The 20,788-nt window shown below is 33.2% G+C and overlaps 1 long non-coding RNA gene across 1 annotated transcript in view; it reads left to right on the top strand.

Annotated features, from left to right (window-relative positions):
- Positions 1–20,788, top strand: part of LOC137658541 (uncharacterized) — a 347,029-nt gene that overhangs the window by 239,556 nt on the left and 86,685 nt on the right. The window lies entirely within an intron of this gene.

Below are 20,788 nucleotides of genomic sequence, written 5' to 3'. Positions count from 1 at the left end.
GTTCAAAGGAACCTCATTAAGGTTTAAACCTCTTTATGTATTAACAGGGCGTGGGTGGGTGGATTACAGAGGGTAGTCCATCAGACGCAGATAAAGTAGTTGGCTCACATGTGAACCGCAATACAGATAATTTAATTTGTTGTTAACCTAAGGAGCCCTTACATTTCCTCCCATGTTTTACCTGAGAAAAACGTTGCTTTTGTTCTTGCACTTGGATGACTTGGAACAGTAAGTACTACAAGTACATTTTTTGGGTGCTATTAGGAATATATTTCTCAACTCTGTAATCGTTATAAAAAAATGTCTCTTATTGCTTACAACCTAAAGTATAACCTATAACTTATAGTGTAACGTAATGATATATAAAAAAAACAACTAGAAAGTCATCCAAATATCTTTAATTATGTTTCATTATTTTCATTATTAGCATCCGTCTTTTCCCAATGTCCGTTGCACCCGGCATTTAACAACTTCCGTAGCACCCGATATATGCCAACGTCCATAGCACCCGACATTTGACAACGTCCGTAGTACCTGTCATTTGCCAACGTCCAAAGCACCCGACATTTGACAACGTCCGTAAGCATCCGATGTTTGCCAATGTCAGTAGCACCCGACATTTACCAACGTGCTTAGCACCCGACATTTGCCAACGTCCGTAGCACTCGACCTTTGCCAACGTCCGTAGCACCCGACCTTTGCTAACGTCCGTAGCACCCGACATTTGCTAACGTCCGTAGCACCCGATCTTTGCCAATGTCCGTAGCACCCGACATTGCCAATATCGGTAGCACCCGATGTTTACCAACGTCCGTAGCACCTGCCGTTTGCCAAACGTTTGTAGTATCTGTCGTTTGAAAACGTCCATAGCACTCGACATTTGTCCACGTCCGTAGTACCAACATTTGCCAATGTCCGTAGCACCTGACATTTGCCAACGTCCGTAGCACCTGACATTTGCGAACGTCCGTAACACCCGACTTTTATCAATGTCTGTAACACCCGACATTGCCAACATCCGTAGCACCCGATGTCTACCAACGTCCGTAGCACCCGAAGCTTGCCACATTCCGTAGTACCTGCCGTTTGCCAATGTCTGTAGTATCCGTCGTTTGAAAACGTCCATAGCACTCGACATTTGTCCACGTCCATAGTACCAACATTTGCCAAAGTCCGTAGCACCTGACATTTGCGAACGTCCGTAACACCTGACATTTGCGAACGTCCGTAACACCCGACTTTTATCAATGTCCGTAACACCCGACATTGCCAACATCCATAGCACCCGATGTCTACCAACGTCCGTAGCACCCAAAGCTTGCCAACATCCGTAGTACCTGCCGTTTGCCAACGTCTGTAGTATCCGTTGTTTGAAAACGTCCATAGCACTCGACATTTGTCAACGTCCTTAGTACCCGACATTTGCCAACGTCCTTAGCACCCGAAATTTGTCAATGTCCGTAACACCCGACATTGCCAACATCCGTAGCACACGATGTTTACCAATGTCCGTAGCACCTGCTGTTTGCCAATGTCTGTAGTATCCGTCGTTTGAAAACGTTCATAGCACTCGACATTTGTCCACGTCCATAGTACCAACATTTGCCAAAGTCCGTAGCACCTGACATTTGCGAACGTCCGTAACACCCGACTTTTATCAATGTCCGTAACACCCGACATTACCAACGTCCGTAGCACCCGAAGCTTGCCAACATCCGTAGTACCTGCCGTTTGCCATCGTCTGTAGTATCCGTCGTTTGAAAACGTTCATAGCACTCGACATTTGTCTACGTCCGTAGTGCCAACATTTGCTAACGTCCGTAGCACCCGACATTTGCCAACGTCCGTAGCACCCAACTTTTATCAATGTCCGTAATACCCGACATTGCCAACATCCGTAGCACACGATGTTTACCATATGTCCGTAGCACCTGCCGTTTGCCAACGTCTGTAGTATCCGCCGTTTGAAAACGTCTATAGCACCTGATATTTGCCAACGTCCGTAGCTCTGGACATTTGTCAACGTCCGTAGTACCCGACAATTACCAACGTCCGTAGCGCCCGATGTCCGTTGACCGCCTTTGGCCAAATGCATGTCAGTTAATGAAGACCTTCAACCAGAATCCTCATCTTGAAGTCAGGTAATCTCATCTTAATCGCAAGAGGGCTGTCAGCAGGTATTAGCGGGCGCACGCATGACCTAATTAAGGACATGTTGGCTGCTAATTAGGAGTGGCCTAATCAGGTTATATGCCAATTTCGCTAAGAAATATTTTTTTCCATTAAGATGGAGGAGAAGTATGAAGAAACTGCTTTTGTGATTAAATTTATAAGATGAATGCGCTAAAATTATTGGTATTTGATACTTTATTGTCTTGTAATTAGAGTCTTTTAAGTACGTATTTTAACAGGAAGAAAGGATGAAGAACAATGGCAAAAAAAAAAAAAATGTAAATTTCGGTAATTGTAGGAATAACAGTATTTATAATGACGACAGTAATCATCAATATTTGATTTAATTAGAGCATTTTGCATTATTAAGCGACCCAATTATTTTTAATCTAATTTAATGAATGAGTTTAGTAAAGCAATATTAATTTCGGTACCCTGTTTCAGTACTGTCCATAGATCAGTTTTTTTTTTTCTTTTTTTTTCTCCATGTAAATAATTTGATTTTTCAAACATGAGAAAAAACTCTCCATAACAGTGCTGTATAAGATCATTCATCATAACCATTGAATGTGAAATGAGGGGTCACTGAATTTTATGATGTTTTAGCCACGAACATCAAGACTGTGTAGGAGTTTCGTTACACTGTTGATGAGATTTCTGAAGGTGTATGAAGTGACCAATGCTGTTGAAGTTTTCTGTACAGGGAGTTCATTCATGGTTCAGGTGTTAAAGTATGAAGGAGACAGTGATTAATTTAATGATCTAATCTGGAGCCACCCCAGATAATAACACTTAGTCGTGTTAAACTACTGATTTTTGGAGATAATTATCTTAAAGAAAATCTTCAATTATTGGATCAGTTATTTGTTGGCACATCAAAGAAGGGAAATATTAAATGATAATAAGTCTTTCCCAAAAGTAAATTATATTTTGAATAGTAGTGTGACATTTTAATTGGTAGTAATGATTAATTGAAATGGATATTATCATCTTCATTATTGATATCGGAAATATACACTAAAATACCAGCATGGCTTATGAAGTCATACATTTTACATCGGTTTACTTATATTATAATAACACTTGAGTATAATAAAGATTGAAAGAAAAATACCCCACACTTGTAAATCTGTGTAAACTCATAAATGGTGAAACCTTGATTCTTCAGAATTTTAGTAGGTGCACCAGATGTATGAATAAAGGGGATACGTTTTTGAAAAGAAACTAATGTATTTAACTAAGAAATTATGTAAACACATTTATGATGATGAGGACGATTGAGTCCTCATTGTATTTTGATGATGACAATTCAGTCCTCTATGTATTTAATAGTGTAGTCCATCAAAGCCTAATTTCTCTTTAGAGGGCAAGTAACCATTTGTTCTAACGGCAGAAATGTCATTCTCTTCAAATCCTCTTTTAAGTATTTCTCTTTGTCACACTTAGGCTTTCTAATCGGTTTGAGCTGCTGCCGCTTCAAGCACCGATGAACACAAGAAAAGTTGAGAAATTCCATGACAATTTATACGTTGTTATATAGGTTTAAAAATTTGCTTTGTTTAAATACGATCTAAGTATTAATGTCAGTTGTTTTAAATTTCAAATGAATTACGTTTCCATAATATTTGTTTATGAATAAATTAAAACTCAGTATGTGGAACGGACTTGATACAGCTCTGCCAACATGTTTATATGAAAACCAAATGAAGAATTATAACCCTTGAATAATTTTCAGATGTTCACTAAATTTTAAGAAACTTTTCATTTCAATTTGCTGAGAAACTATATTAAATCCAGGAGTGCAATATGATCCAAAGATATTTGCTGTGTGCAAGCTCATTATAATTATGGAAGTGATTCAAGTACTGTATACGTGATTTGTGAGAGTTTTCAGAAACGGAACTATTAAGACCAAATATACAGGATTCCTCTATAGAATAAGATGGATAGAATCCAAATACAGATAGGTATTGATATCACAATTATATTTCATATTTATAATTGCAATCAGAGTAATGAGATGAAGAAGCGAAAATCGCATTGTGGCTGCAACGAACGAACGAACGAAGATCGCATTAACGTTGCTCTATGGATAAAGGGATTCTTTAGGATAACTGTGTTCGTCGGGTTGTAAAATCCTATTTGTATTTAGGATAGGCTTTTGGTATAGCAAACAAGATGTTTGTTTACGGTTTCTATGGCTTAAATGATGTGTTGCCATAAGACGATCGCTTTCATCTTTCACTTTCTTCGTTCCTTCCTTAGAATTTGACTTTCCTTGATGAAAGAAAGACATGTTTACCTAGCTCTGTCTTATTATTTTAAATAAAGAAGAATATTATCTGAGATTACAAAAAAATTTCTTAAACAATTGAAATAGGATTCATAAATTAACAATGTATTTCAAAAGGTTTGGTGTTGTAACGCAAGTTTAATGGACAAACAGAACTCATGAGCTGAAATATGTTTGACAACATAGGCTTCACAGCTCTAGCTCTAAGATGGTTATTTTTCTAATTTGTAAAATGAGAAATAGCATGAGTTTATTGTCAAAGTTAGTTAGTGGTGTCATCACTATTACCCGAAGAATTTTTCTAGCATAAAAAGATTTAGAAGTCTTAAAATGTAGCTAGTTAGTAGCAGAGGTAGGGGAGTGGTCATTGAGTTCTTGTTTATGAGGCCGATCATACACTCAAGTGATCAGCAATCTTTTCCTTTATCCACTCATGGTCTGACCCTGGGAAATCAGGCCATAGTTGCTGATTGTTCCATAGGAAGATCTTAGTCCCCAATGCCTTCAGCCAGATGTCACAGATAGTAATGTCATATTGCCATTGACGTCTTCCAAGATCGTATAAGCTTCCACTAGACATCCGAAGGACTGATGATGTTAAGACTTTCAAGAAGACTTATTTTTTTATTCATAAAATCTCATGATATCGTGGAATAAACAATTATTGTTATTATTATTATTATTATTATTATTATTATTATTATTATTATTATTATTATTATTACCATTTTCTGTAGAAGTCCTTCCGTTGTAATTCTCTTCTATTATTAATGGCCAAGCTACAACCCTAGACGGAAAAGCAGGATGCTATAAGCCCGAGTGCTCCAACAGGGAAAGTAGCCCAGTGAGGAAATGAAAGAGGGAAATTAACAATTTATATATAAGTGATGATAGAAAAATATAAATTATCATCAACATCAGTAACAACGTTGTATTAAAAGCTTTGAGTTGACCTTGAACCTACGACAACCACATTGTGAACTCCAGACGATACCACTTAGCTACCACAACCTAATTTACCCAGTAACCTACGACATTAGAATTGTACAAGTAGACTTAAGCTCAAAAGGTTGTTTCTCTGTGCTGAAAAGAATCTTTGTGCCAATACGGACTTACCATTGACCACTGTTTAGGAGAACTCAGGGCTGGGCCAGCTCCAAGGGCTAGCTAGCCCCCTCGAACAGGAATCACCCCCCCCCCCCCCCAACAGGGCTAATCCCCTAATCCCCCTCTCTCTCCGCGTGCGCGACCCTGGCCTCACTTGTTTTCCCAGAAAGCGCTAAGAAGCCTTAGGTTACCCTTCTTCTCAGATCAAGACGGCCATTCTACTCATGGTCGTATGCTGAAAAGCAAGGTGAAAAGGATCTATTTCAGTCATCACTTACGTCAGATCACATTAACCTCCCCTACTACAATCTGAAAGCGGTATTTGAAAGGATTATCACTTCCTACAGAAATCCGGATCCACCGACCGCCGGTTTTATGTACTGTTTTTAGAATATTTTATTAATTGTTAATCATTTCTCGTATCGTTTATTTATTTCCTTATTTTCTTTCCTCACTGGGCTATTTTTCCCCATTGGAGCAATTGGGCTTATAGTATCTTGATTTTCTAACTAGGGTTGTAGCTTAGCTATTGATAATAATAATAATAATAATAATAATAATAATAATAATAATAATAATACTCAGCGAAGACACTTTATGCTGTAAGTCAGTTTTTTTTATATATGTTTTGCTTAGGTCTTCATTTCTTAGGTAAATTGAGTACTTTCTTTTACAGTTATGGTTTAAATTGATATAGTTTTATCGCATGTTTTTTTTTTTTTTTTTGGGGGGGGGGCGATGTCTAACCACTCCACAGGACAAAACTTATTTCCCTAACTCATTTGATGCAGGAGAGAATTAATATCTACGTACTTTTAATGCCCTTGAAAACCTTGATACTCTATTTGTAGAAAAATTTCACGTTTTCTGGAAGATCCAAATTTGATGAAGCTCAGTGTTTGGTCATGCAGCTTTTGCACTTCTAGACTAAAATACAGACAAGTTTTCTTTCAGTGCGCTTGCCCAAGATTTTTTTTTTTCAGAGTTTACACAAGAAGCTAAAGTATTATGATGTATAGTACTTATTTTCTGAAATAGGATAGAAAATATTTCTTAAGGAAAGTTCTCTTTTTCTATACGAATTATATCATCCCTTGTATCTTGCGAATATGCAACATTTAGATTTTTAGAGTTACGCTCTCCCCTTGTATACAGACTTTTGCATGACTGTTTTGTGGTTTGGTGATTAGGAAAAGGCATTTATTGAGATTGTGTATTAGGTATGCCGCTTTCTTCTCTCTTTCCCTATAAGTGTATGAGTATTTTCAATATTTCGTTGGAGTTTAAGCAAGATTTATCATATTATTTATTGTTGTGTTTAACTTGCTGATTGATCTGTTTAATCTTGCATTTCCTCGGATGAATAATGAATGTTTTATCACGAAGAACGAAAGTTAATCTTTCTGAAAAATCTGCGAATACTAAATTTAATTGAACGGATTGAAAATATGATATAATAAAAATCGGACTCACATTCATTTACTTAATTTCAACATCTACGGTATTCCCCAATTTTTGCAAGTAATAAGAGTAAAAATTACACACATTCAATCTCTTAATTTTAACATCTATGGTATTCCCCAATTTCCCCAAGTAATAAAATTAAGAATAACACACATTCAATTACTTAATTTCAACATCTACTGCTTTCCCCAATTTTCGCAAGTGATAAGAATAAAAATCACACACATTCCATCTCTTAATTTAAACATCTGTGGTATTCCTCAATTTTTGCGTACAATAACTAAAAGTAGTCCAGGGTGAAAAGGCTAAGAAATTTCATTAGAACCAGCCATCCATATGCAGAGGAAACTTATGAATGATGAATAATTTTGCTTCAAGGTTATAAACCAACAGCAGTTGCAGCTCCTTCCCCTGGCAACACCGTAATCTTAAAACTTTGTTGGCAAGTGGTCGTGTCGTTTTTCATGAGGATGGGGAAGCCCTTAATTAATTAAAGGCTTGGCTAGGATGCCTGGCTTACCCTGATGAACTTGGTGGGGATTTTAACCCCGGGGTAATGTAATCACGTCAAAACCCGAAGCTGATGGGGTAGGTAGCAAAAGCTCATTGCAACAAAGGAAGCGAGATTTTGAATTATGAGTAATGAAATATAATTGAATATGAGATTGTCAATGAACAATAATTATCAACCTATGGGAGACTAATTCATTGAATGAAAGGAGGTTGGTAACAAGTACTTGGATAGGAACTCGAGAGGGAATAGGAGGGAGAAATGGGAAATGCAAATACATTTATCCAGTAGAAGGGTTGATCATGAGTGCGTGCAATGATGTTTGGTATTGGAGAAGAGAAGTTGCAGAGACTAGTTAAAGATATCAGAAGTCTTGGATTTATGAGAAAGTTTAGAAGAGAACTGTTCATTAGTACGTTGTAATTACATTTTGATAGGCTAACGGGGATGATAATGATAATGATGCTAATGAAAATAGTAATAATTGTAATAATATTTGTAACTTTCTAATAGCGAAGCGTAAGATGATAGACATGAGAAACTTATTTTATGAAATTTTAGCTTAGGATGGTAAACTTTATAGCAGTTCATAAGTCATTTAAATACTTTAGATGCTCTATTAGTAAATTAACTGGAAATTTGATTATATCAGCAACTTCTTGATTTCTTTGTTAGAAGCTGCAACTTGTTAGAAAGTGCTATATTATTCTCATAATGTTGCTTTGGATATAATTCTTTATACTTGTGTTAATTAACTTGATTTATTTTAGGATGAAAGGTTCTTGAAATATATATATATATATATATATATATATATATATATATATATATATATATATATATATATATATATGTGTGTGTGTGTGTGTGTGTGTGTTTGTGTGCGTGTCTGTGAAATGTTATCTCCACTACCCAGTTCTTAAGTTTAATCCCACCAATCACGAAAAGTTAAAATCATCTCCATATAATTCCTCTTATGACTCAGATAAGCGTCCTTAACCCTAATAAGATATTCCAAGTCTTTGGTAAAAGGTAGAAAGACCAAAGGGGGATAAGTGACAGAGAATCTCATGAAAGTTACAAAGGGAAGAACGATTTTGAGCGATTCAAGAATGAGCTAACTTGAGTATAGTAGTAAATTTGGAAGTGTGTAAAATTGAGTGCGGGAGTAAAATAGGAAGTGTGTAAAATTGAGTATGGGAGTAAGATAGGAAGTGCGTGAAATGAAGTATAGGAATAGAATTGGAGTTGGGAGTAATATTGAATATGGGAATCAAATTGAGGTTGGGAGTAACATTGAGTGTGGGAGTACAATAGGAAGTGAGTAAAATTGCGTTTAGCGGTAAAATTGAAAATGAGATCGAATTGAGTATGGGAGTAAAATTGTAAAAGTGAAATTAGGTGTGTGAGTCAAATTGAGTATGGGAGTATAATTGAAGATGGAAGTAAAATAGAGAAATGAGAATGAAGTGGACTTAGTGCGTAAATTTTTCAAAGTGTGAATTTGTGAGTAAGATTTAACATTTGAGTAAAACTGACTAACAAGGTTCTGTGAACTGTTGATTAATACTTTTTATCATCTCTTCTATTTCTACTCTTTATTGTATTTTCAGAATGGTATTAATGTATTTTCGTATAGAGAAGCTCATCGCTTTACGTTTTATTGTGTAAAAAAGATTTAAATAACCACTTTTTATAATTGTTATTATTTATAGCTAAGCTACCACCCTAGTAAACAACCACTTTTTATAATTGTTATTATTACTAGCTAAGCTACCACCCTAGTAAACAACCTATTTTTATAATTGTTATTATTAGTAGCTAAGCTACCATCCTAGTCAACAACCACTTTTTATTATAGTTATTATTACTAGCTAAGCTACCACCATAGTAAACAACCTGTTTTTAAAATTGTTATTATTACTAGCTAAGCTACCACCCTAATCAACAACCACTTTTTATTATTGTTATTATTACTAGCTAAGCTACCACCCTAATCAACAACCACATTTTATTATTGTTATTATCACTAGCTAAGTTACCACCCTAGTCAACAACCACTTCTTCTTCTTATTATTATTATTACTAGCTAAGCTACCAGAGTAGTAAACAACCACTTTTAATTATTATGACTAGCTAACCTACCACCCTAGTAAACAATCATTTTTCATTATTATTATTATTACTAGCTAAGCTACCACCCCTAGTAAACAACCACTTTTCATTATTATTATTACTAGCTAAGCTACCACCTTAGTAAACAACCACTTTTCATTATTATTATTACTAGCTAAGCTACCACCCCAGTAAACAACCACTTTTCATTATTATTATTACTAGCTAATCTACCACATTGTCGGAAAAATGGGATGCTATAAGCACAAGAGCTCCAAAAGTTAAAAAAAGCCGTGCGAGTATAGGGAATAAGGAAATGAATAAACTACAAGAGAAGTAATGGATAATTGTTATGAAATATTTCAAGATCAGTGATATCGATGAAATAGATTTGTCATATTTTAACTATGAAGAGAGTCCTATGTCAGCCTATTCAAGATGATCGTCTTTGATTAGGTATATTAAAAATAAATATTAATTTGATTGTTCATCTCTTTGAGGACAAAGACCAATATTTAATATAATAGTATTTCATTATTATTATTATTATTATTATTATTATTATTATTATTATTACTTGCTAAGCTACAAGCCTAGTTGGAAAAGCAGGATGCTATAAGCCGAGGGGCCCCAACGGGGAAAATAGCCCAGTGAGAAAGGAATTAAGGAGAAATAGATTATTTTAATTAAGAACAATAACAATATTAAAATAAGTATTTCCTAAAGAAATTTTAAAAACTTCATCAAAACTAGAGGAAGAGAAATGTGATGGAATAGTGTGCCTGACTGTACCCTCAAACAAGAGAACTCTAACCCAAGATAGTGGAGGACCGTGGTACAGATGCTATGGCACTACACATGACTAGAGAACAATAGTTTAATTTTGGAGTGTCCTTCTCCTAGAAGAGCTGCTTACCATAGCTAAAGTCTCTTGTATATATAAGACTCTTTCATTATTGGTGACGCAATTATCCAAATATGTAAAATTGCCTCAAATTTAGCAAAGAAAACGGACATGACATCTTTCAAATTCAATACTTAAAAAAAAAGGAAGAAAAATCTTCTTCTTTAGCGATGTGGAAATCCTTCTGCTCCCGGAAGGAAGTCTTCTCAAGCTGTCTCCTTTCATCTCGAATCGATGTTCGGAAGCTCCATAATCTTCGTCCGGCTCCGTTCTCCGAATCTTGAAAGGTCAACCATTATCCTAAACAGTTTTCGGTATCGTCAACTTTTATTCGCGCCGGTTGACAACAAAATATAGATACTATTGTTTTGAAAGTTTTAGATTATTTAAGCGTACAAATAGAAACACATACACACGCACACACATGCATATATATATATATATATATATATATATATATATATATATATGCTATATAATAAATATATATATATATACATATATATATGTATATATATATATATATATATATATATATATATATATATATATACAGTATATATAAATATATATATATATATATATATATATATATATATATATATATATATATATATATATGCACATGCTCTGTTTTAGGCTAACAATATGTATATTTGTGTATATATATATATATATATATATATACAGTATATATATATATATATATATATATATATATATATATATATATATATATATACTGTATATATATATATATATATATATATATATATATATATATATACATATATTCTGCATATATAGCGAACACGCGCTAACAAGCAGGCATGAAAGCATAATTTTCTCTTAACTTTTCCAGAAGAGGTCGAGAATTGAATCAAGTGGTAATTGAAAGCTTTTGTTCTCCGGAAAGAGGGAATTTAGATCACATTAACAGGGATCTGTCGAAGGCAAAAAAGTCTAATGTTTGAATAATAAAGTCGATGGCGGTACTAATAACATTCAATTATGCGAGTTGTGACAAAGAAGTTAATAAACTTTGTGAAACGTAATAATGTTGGAAATCTATAAAGATGAATTAGGGAACAAAGGTTTAAGGAGTTAATTAAGCATCATAGAAAACTTAATATTGATTGACTGAAAATTGTGATATTATATAAAAGCGAATTCAAAGTAGCCAGGATTATTAAAAGGAAAATATTAGAAATTAAAATCCAGTTATATATTAATGGTTTAAATTGATATATAGAGGAAGTATGTGATATAATTTTTTTTTCAAATAATTAAATAAACGGTGGTCAAATTTCATTTAAAAGATTATTAAAGTTACTGAATCAATATGTAAGGGTTGGTTGAATAAAAAGATGAAAATATTGAAGCTGCTAAATCAATATGGAAGGGTTAGCTTGAAAAAATAATGTTTAAAAATGTAGCTTTTTTGAAGAATGAATATTTCCCATTCTTCTCTCGGCTAGTTTCAGATTGATGCTGATTTTGGAAAATATAGTAAAGAGTGACGGAATCTTTTGTGACATCCAGGCTCCAGAGGAAAAAAAATGATAATGGGATAGAGATGAAAGTGTATTGCTTCAAGCCTTCGGTATAAAAAGATTTCGGAATAGAGATCAAAGTGCATCGTGTCTATTCAGAAAGGGGTTGGATAATGCGTTGCGTTTGCCTAGCGGGGTTATATGAAGTCCGCCGTCTTCACTTTAAAATGTTTAGCTTTCGCTCTTCTGACTTTGAGCCGTTCGATTTGAAATTGTCTTTTATCCACTCTGTAGTGCTGTCAGACAGAGCCATTCGATTTATAATAGAGTTTTATCAAGTTTGTAATGCTGTCTGACTGAACCATTCTATTTGAAATAGTTTTTTATCCACTTTGTAGTGCTGTCAGACTGAGCCATTCGATTTGAAATAGTCTTTTATCCACTTTGTAGTATTGTCAGTCTGAGCCATTCGATTTGAAATAGTTTTCTATCCACTGTGTAGTGCTGTCAGGCTGAGCCATTGGATTTGAAATAGTTTTCTATCCACTGTGTAGTGCTGTCAGACTGAGCCATTCGATTTGAAATAGTCTTTTATCCAGTTTATAGTGCTGTCAGACAGCTATCCGATTTGTAATAATCTTTTATCCAGTTGGTAGTGCTGTCAGTTTGAGCCATTTGATTTGAAATAGTCTTTTATCCAGTTGGTTGGGCTGTCAGTTTGAGCCATTTGATTTTAAATAGTCTTTTATCCAGTTGGTAGTGCTGTCAGTTTGAGCCATTTGATTTGAAATATTCTTTTATCCAGTTGGTAGTGCTGTCAGTTTGAGCCATTTGATTTGAAATAGTCTTTTATCCAGTTGGTAGGGCTGTCAGTTTGAGCCATTTGATTTGAAGTAGTCTTTTATCCAGTTGGTAGGGCTGTCAGTTTGAGCCATTTGATTTGAAATAGTCTTTTATCCAGTTGGTTGGGCTGTCAGTTTGAGCCATTTGATTTGAAATAGTCTTTTATCCAGTTGGTAGTGCTGTCAGTTTGAGCCATTTGATTTGAAATAGTCTTTTATCCAGTTGGTAGGGCTGTCATTCCAGTTGGTAGTGCTGTCAGTTTGAGTCATTTGATTTGAAATATTCTTTTATCCAGTTGGTAGTGCTGTCAGTTTGAGCCATTTGATTTGAAATAGTCTTTTATCCAGTTGGTAGTGCTGTCAGTTTGAGCCATTTGATTTGAAATATTCTTTTATCCAGTTGGTAGGGCTGTCAGTTTGAGTCATTTGATTTAAAATAGTCTTTTATCCAGTTGGTAGGGCTGTCATTCCAGTTGGTAGTGCTGTCAGTTTGAGCCATTTGATTTGAAATATTCTTTTATCCAGTTGGTAGGGCTGTCAGTTTGAGTCATTTGATTTAAAATAGTCTTTTATCCAGTTGGTAGGGCTGTCATTCCAGTTGGTAGTGCTGTCAGTTTGTGCCATTTGATTTGAAATATTCTTTTATCCAGTTGGTAGGGCTGTCAGTTTGAGTCATTTGATTTAAAATAGTCTTTTATCCAGTTGGTAGGGCTGTCATTCCAGTTGGTAGTGCTGTCAGTTTGAGCCATTTGATTTGAAATAGTCTTTTATCCAGTTGGTAGTGCTGTCAGTTTGAGCCATTTGATTTGAAATAGTCTTTTATCCAGTAGGTAGAGCTGTCAGTTTGAGTCATTTGATTTGAAATAGTCTTTTATCCAGTTGGTAGGGCTGTCAGTTTGAGCCATTTGATTTGAAATAGTCTTTTTTCCAGTTGGTAGGGCTGTCATTCCAGTTGGTAGTGCTGTCAGTTTGAGCCATTTGATTTGAAATAGTCTTTTATCCAGTTGGTAGTGCTGTCAGTTTGAGCCATTTGATTTGAAATAGTCTTTTATCCAGTAGGTAGAGCTGTCAGTTTGAGTCATTTGATTTGAAATAGTCTTTTATCCAGTTGGTAGTGCTGTCAGTTTGAGCCATTTGATTTGAAATAGTCTTTTATCCACTTTGTAGTGTTGTCAGACTGAGCCATTTGATTTGAAATAGTCTTTTATCCAGTTTGTAAGCATTAACTTAATAGTTTTTGCAGATGTTCTCCGGACCTTTCACGCATCCACTTTTTTGTAGTCTGTACCCCAGCTCCCGCTTATACGCTTATACAGTATATATATATATATATATATATATATATATATATATATATATACATAAATATATATATATATATATATATATATATATATATATATACATAAATATATATATATATATATATATATATATATATATATATATATATATAAATATATATATATATATATATATATATATATATATATATATATATATATACACACATACTTGCTGTCCAACCTCTTTTACATCACATTGCAGCAGCATGGGTCTCTCTCTCTCTCTCTCTCTCTCTCTCTCTCTCTCTCTCTCTCTCTCTCTCTCTCTCTCTCTCTCTCTCTCCAGTTCCAACTAGGTGTTGAGTGCCCACTGGTATCAACACCTGACTGAGCATATGGCACAAATTAAAAACTCCAATTCAATCCACATTTTAACTTAGACCTTCAGCACGGTTGCATTGTGTTCATTCAGTCTTGGGACCTGAAACATTCTGTTATATCAATTGGAATACTTTGCTTTAGGGATTAAAGAGCTTAGCGTCTTCGCTTGAAACGTTCAGTTATTGAGTTATTGCACGTTTAAACTTTCAGTCTTGAGAATTGAAATATCTAGTTGTACTGATTGAAACTTCAAGCCGCTTGACTTGTAATGTTCTTATTGTCATGTAAAGCATTCTCGTTAGTAACACGCGATTTCGAGTCCTGTGCCATAAAACGTTTTGCCTTGGCTGGAAACGTTGATTGTGGTGGTTTTGTGGCCGATGAGGTAACGTCCCTGACTGATGAACGCCAGACTGGGGTTCGTGTCCCGCTCAAACTTGATAGTTTTTTTGGTCGTTGCAACCTCACCATCCTTGTGAGCTAAGGATGGGGTGTTTGGGGAAGCCTGTAGATCTATCTGCTGAGTCATCAGCAGCCATTGCCTGGCCCTACTTGGTCTAGCTTGGGTGGAGAGGGTGCATGGGCGTTGATCATATGTATATATGGTCGGTCTCTAGGGCATTGTCCTGCTTGATAGGACAATCTCACGGTCCCTTCCCTCTGCCATTCATCAACAGCCTTTAAACCTATAATCGAACCTTATTTAGGACTACCAATGTAATCCTTGTAGATTTCTTGCTTAGATTATAGATATCTGTATTGTGGGTCATAGGATCTTTCAGTGGTATAGAGTATGGTGATCTGTTGATCACGTCAGCTATAACCGTTTTTTTTTTTTATTGTGATTTCCATAGGGTAGAAGGGAGAGCTTCTATAGCTCTGAATAAAAATACCTAATCTGTTCATTCTTTTTTTGGAAACAAACAGTTTAATTCATATATTTTTAATGTCATCCAGACAGACATAAAAGACACCAGTTTTGTTTAATTTTCTATGGCAAGTTATATATCTGAAGTACAAAATATTCTTGATATTGAAATTTATGTGTTTTATTGAACTGTGAATCATATTACATTATTACTCTTTGCATGTGTTATACTTTGAAGCGCTGTCCACTATTATCTCATTCTTTTCATGATAAAGTAGAGGCAGTATGATATCAAGTACGAAAAGGATTTTTCTATATAAAGCCAAAGAAGGAAGGAGTCGTATTCCCATTGACGAAGTAGGATTCGTGGGAAAAGAAGATGAGATTCAGATGAATGAGGCCACGAAATCCTTTGGTGCTTATGATAAAACCCCATTCATTCCTTTACGCCTTTGATTCTGCCTTGGCTTTGTGAAATACTGCACCATGGATGCGTCTTACAGGCCCTTATTGGGTCGCTCCATACAGATCATGTTGATTCACCCGTTAGGTATCTCAGTTTTTTCTACTCTAATTAAAAGAAGTACGCCTATGTATCATCATACCAGAATTATGCTTACAGTATATATACTTGTATATATATGTATGTGTTTATATGTATATATATATATATATATATATATATATATATATATATATATATATATATATATATGTGTGTGTGTGTGTGTGTGTGTGTGTGTTTATGTAGACTTTCTCATTCATTAGATGCTAAAACACTTAGAGCATCAATTTTTTAAGACAACATTTTTCTAGGTTTATTTATCTTTGTCCTCAAGCATAGAGTACCGAAGGAGAACTTGGAATATATAGCTGCTCTTCTCCATTTATTCAATTTTTGTCGACAGCTGTTTCAGCTAATAACTAATGGCTTTCATCAGGGCATCCCTACAAAGAAATCATTATCCTTTTTTGATGGCAGTGCATTCATCCAAATAAGAATTAGAATAAATCTAGATACATTTATCCTACAAGTACCTTAATACACACACATATATGTGTGTATATATATATATATATATATATATATATATATATATATATATATTTATATTTTCACTTATACCAGTTGCCTTTAATACGGTTCTTCACGGAATCTTCAATTTACTATAGTTTATTTTTTGAGATTTTTCTCTGAAGTCTGTACTTAATAAGAAATACGTAGACTTGTTTTCGTCCAGTTGTTCCGTGCCTTTAATTTTACAATGTTATACATGGCAATTTTATATTAATCCAGTTCAAAGTAAACTTAATAGATGTAACATTTTAATGGCAATTCAAAGATTATAAGAAAAAGCAAAATAAAGAAAACATTAAATATATGTATACATAAATACGCTAAAACATATGCAAACATGCATATCCATATTACTTTTGCAAACCCTACGGAGACTTTTCACTTGTAAGCCTTTCCCTCCTCAAATCCTCTTACCGTCTTAAATGTAAAAAAAAGGTCCCACATTCTGTTGTGTATATATATATATATATATATATATATATATATATATATATATATATATGTATATATATATATATATATATATATATATATATATATATATATATATATATATATATATATATATATATATATAAAGAAAACGTTGCTTGAATCACCTTTCTTCTCTTGGGAGTGATAGCGGGGTTTTAACTGGTGAGACTGAGCTCATAGCAGTAGTATTTGTGGTGGCCTATGTGGTAACGTCTGTGACTGGTGATCACCAGACTGGGGTTCGAGTCCTGCTCAAACTCGTTAGTTCCTTTGGACGGTGTATCCTCACTTTTAGGTTTGTGCTGAGTCATCAGCAGCTATTGCCTGACCATCCTTGGTCCTTGCTCGAGTGGAGAGGGGGCTTGGGCGCTGATCGTAAGTATATATGGTCAGTCTCTAGGGTATTGTCCTGCTTGCTAGGGCAATGCCACTGTCTCTTCACTCTGCCCATCATGAGCTCCCTTTCTACCTTTAAGTCAGTGTTTATTATCATTAAGTTCACAGTCTGTTAAAGACGAGTGGTATGGGTGTATTTTCAGTGATAGATTGTGTTGCAAATACGAATCCATGTGTATAAACTGGTATCCAAGGAATATGTTGTGCTCGAAAACATTATTATTATTATTATTATGCTCAGCCAATATCACATGCATATATTATATATATATATATATATATATATATATATATATATATATATATATATATATATATATATATATATATATATATATATATATATATATATATATATACGAATATTATGGTCATCAAATACCAGGTGTCGGGATTTCAAGCCACACATATTCAATATATATATATATATATATATATATATATTATATATATATATATATATATAATATATATATATATATATATATATATATATATATATATATATATATATATATATATATATATATATATATATATATATATTACAAAGCTGGTCTAGCATGAGAGTAAATATTTTATTCATGTATTTCATTTGTGTATTTAAGAGATGTATAGCCAGGCATCAAGGTAGGTCCCACTCACGTAGGATAAGGTAAATGTATGTCATTCATTTAGTTATATTTTCATTCAGTTAAGTATATGTAAATTTACGTTATTTTTTAAGACTCAACTTTTTATTTCACAAAGTTTTGTTAGGAAATCTTAAGTAATCTTGTTAAGGTATGCTCTATGACACACACGAGGTAGCAGGAATGATTTCGTCATTTTTTCCACATTGTTAGAAAATGCACGAAGATTCTAGATTGAGGCTTTTCTTTTTTGTAGTGTTACGAGAGGAAGGTGGGTCGAGTTAGCCGAGAATGTTGTCTCGCCAGCAATGTAGTGCTCTTCTTCCATAATACCGAGTTGGCAACCTGACATTGTATGAACCTGCCTAGACTATGTGTAATGCATTGTTTGAATTTGCTTGAAGATTCTAGAATGAATTAAGATGCATATATAAGGGGCCTAGCAAGGCATGGCGGACAGAGAATCCAGCCTGATTACGAATGCCATCGTTCCGCTAACCCTCTCTCAAGCGCTTCTCCAGCTAAAGTGTCCTCTCATACATGAATAGTGTTTTTACTCAAAATTGTAGTGTTCGTGAAACATTGATATTTTTTTGTATTTGTTTAGAAGAAAATTAAAGTGATTATTATATGTAAGTTACTTTGAAGATTATTTTGTAACTGGCCTTGTATAATTAGGTGAAAGTGAAGTGCATTAAAAATTTTGCTTACCGTTCTGTAACCGTTTGTGAACCTAAAGACGTAAGTGTAACAGTCACATATATATAAATTTCATTATGGTTTATTCATTAGAGGGTTAAAGTGTTAACTCTTTTCATTAATTGTCAAAATTAAATCTTAAAAAAAAACTTATTTCTAGTGAAACAAGTTTTTGTATTATTTTCTTAAGTGATTTGGTTTAAATTTCGAGTGATTTATTTTTGGTGTTAATTAATTTTCATTGTTGTTATTTTTTTACAGAATATATTTATTTCTGTAAAAGGGTGTATTATTTCGATTACAAATATTCGTTTCAGTACTTCTCTTGAATCCCTGACTAAGAACCGAAGTAAGAGGTTGGTTTTAGAATAGTTCACATAAAGTAATCATCCAGTTTTTGTTTTGAGTTACGTAAAGAGACCTTTGGATATTCACTGTTCATTTATATTACCGTCTGGGAGGTGCGTAATTTCCTCAGAGCTCGAAGTTTTCTAGTGCGTAGCAGACATATGTAATATAAAACAGGTGAATTTTAGAGCTCGGAAATTTACGTAATTCGCTAGCCGTAATATATATATATATATATATATATATATATATATATATATATATATATATATATATATATATATTCAATATATATATATGTTCAATATATATATATATATATATATATATATATATATATATATATATATATATATATATATATAAATTCAATATATATATATATATATATATATAAATATATATATATGTATATTCAGTATATATATATATATATATATATATATATATATATATATACACACATATATATATATATATATATATATATATATATATATATGTATGTATATATATACATGTGTGTATATATATATATAATAAATATGTATATACAAATATATATGAGTTATGTATATAAATATATATCTATATATATACATATATACAGTAATATATGTATATATATATGTATATATTTATATATATATATATACATATATATACATACATACATACATACATACATACACATACATGCATGCATATACAGTATATACAAACACAAAAACACAATTTTTTCCTTTTACCATGTGATCCATTTCTAGCCATTTTTTATTCAATTTGTTATAAATATACATCAACTGACCTCGACAATTTTTAGTGTCTTTTCTCTCCTACAAATCCATCTACTGGTATTCACTAACATATCTAAGAAATACATTAGAATTTCCAAATAGATTGGCTATGGAAAAAGATTTCCGTAAGTGTGGTAATTTAGCAAAAAAAAAAAAAAAAAAAAAAAAATTAGTGAAAAAAAAGGATCTTTGCAGTTTTGGTAATTTCGTTTAGCGTGAAAAAATGATTTTCGTAGTTCTAGGTATTTAGTTAAATGAAGAAATGGGTTTTCGTAATTATGGTGATTCAATGTACCATAAGAATAAAATTTTCGTAGTTGTGGTAATTGATTTAGAAAAAAAATAGGAATTTCGTAATTATGGTAATTTACAGTAGTTTAGCGAAAAAATGGGAATTTTGTAATTATGGTAATTTAGTTTAGCCAAAAAAAGAAATAAAAAAAGTATTTTCGTAGTTGTAGTATTTTAGCTATCGATTAAATATGATTTTCGTGGTTGTGGTAATTTAGTTTAGCGAAAATATCCTATTTTACGACATTTTGATTGATTTTAGGATAGATATCTACGATATCATAAAGAATGTTAATACTACTGATGAAACTGATGATAATGAGGATAATTGTCATTTTTCAAAAGTAATCATGTACGTTGATGCAAAAAGAAAAAGGAAATGTCAAAATTTCATCAGTTTTATATTTTCAAAATGATGATTGATGTTTTCATTCCCAAAATGAAAGGATGTGTGATGGCAATGATTGCCTCTTGTAATTACATATTTTTTTTCTAAAACTGTGAAGTTTTGATACGATAGTGTAATTGAAAGTGTGGCAGATAGATTAGTATTTTGTGGTTTACAGTAAAATCCTTTCAGGGTGAAAAAACAGATCCACCGTTTTTTTTTTCTTTCCGAGGCAGACAACTTTGTTAT

Source organism: Palaemon carinicauda, chromosome 19 (genome assembly GCF_036898095.1).
Source record: "Palaemon carinicauda isolate YSFRI2023 chromosome 19, ASM3689809v2, whole genome shotgun sequence".
NCBI classification, from domain to species: domain Eukaryota; kingdom Metazoa; phylum Arthropoda; class Malacostraca; order Decapoda; family Palaemonidae; genus Palaemon; species Palaemon carinicauda.
Note: the sequence above shows the minus strand (reverse complement) of the source record. Positions and strands in the feature narration are given on the sequence as shown.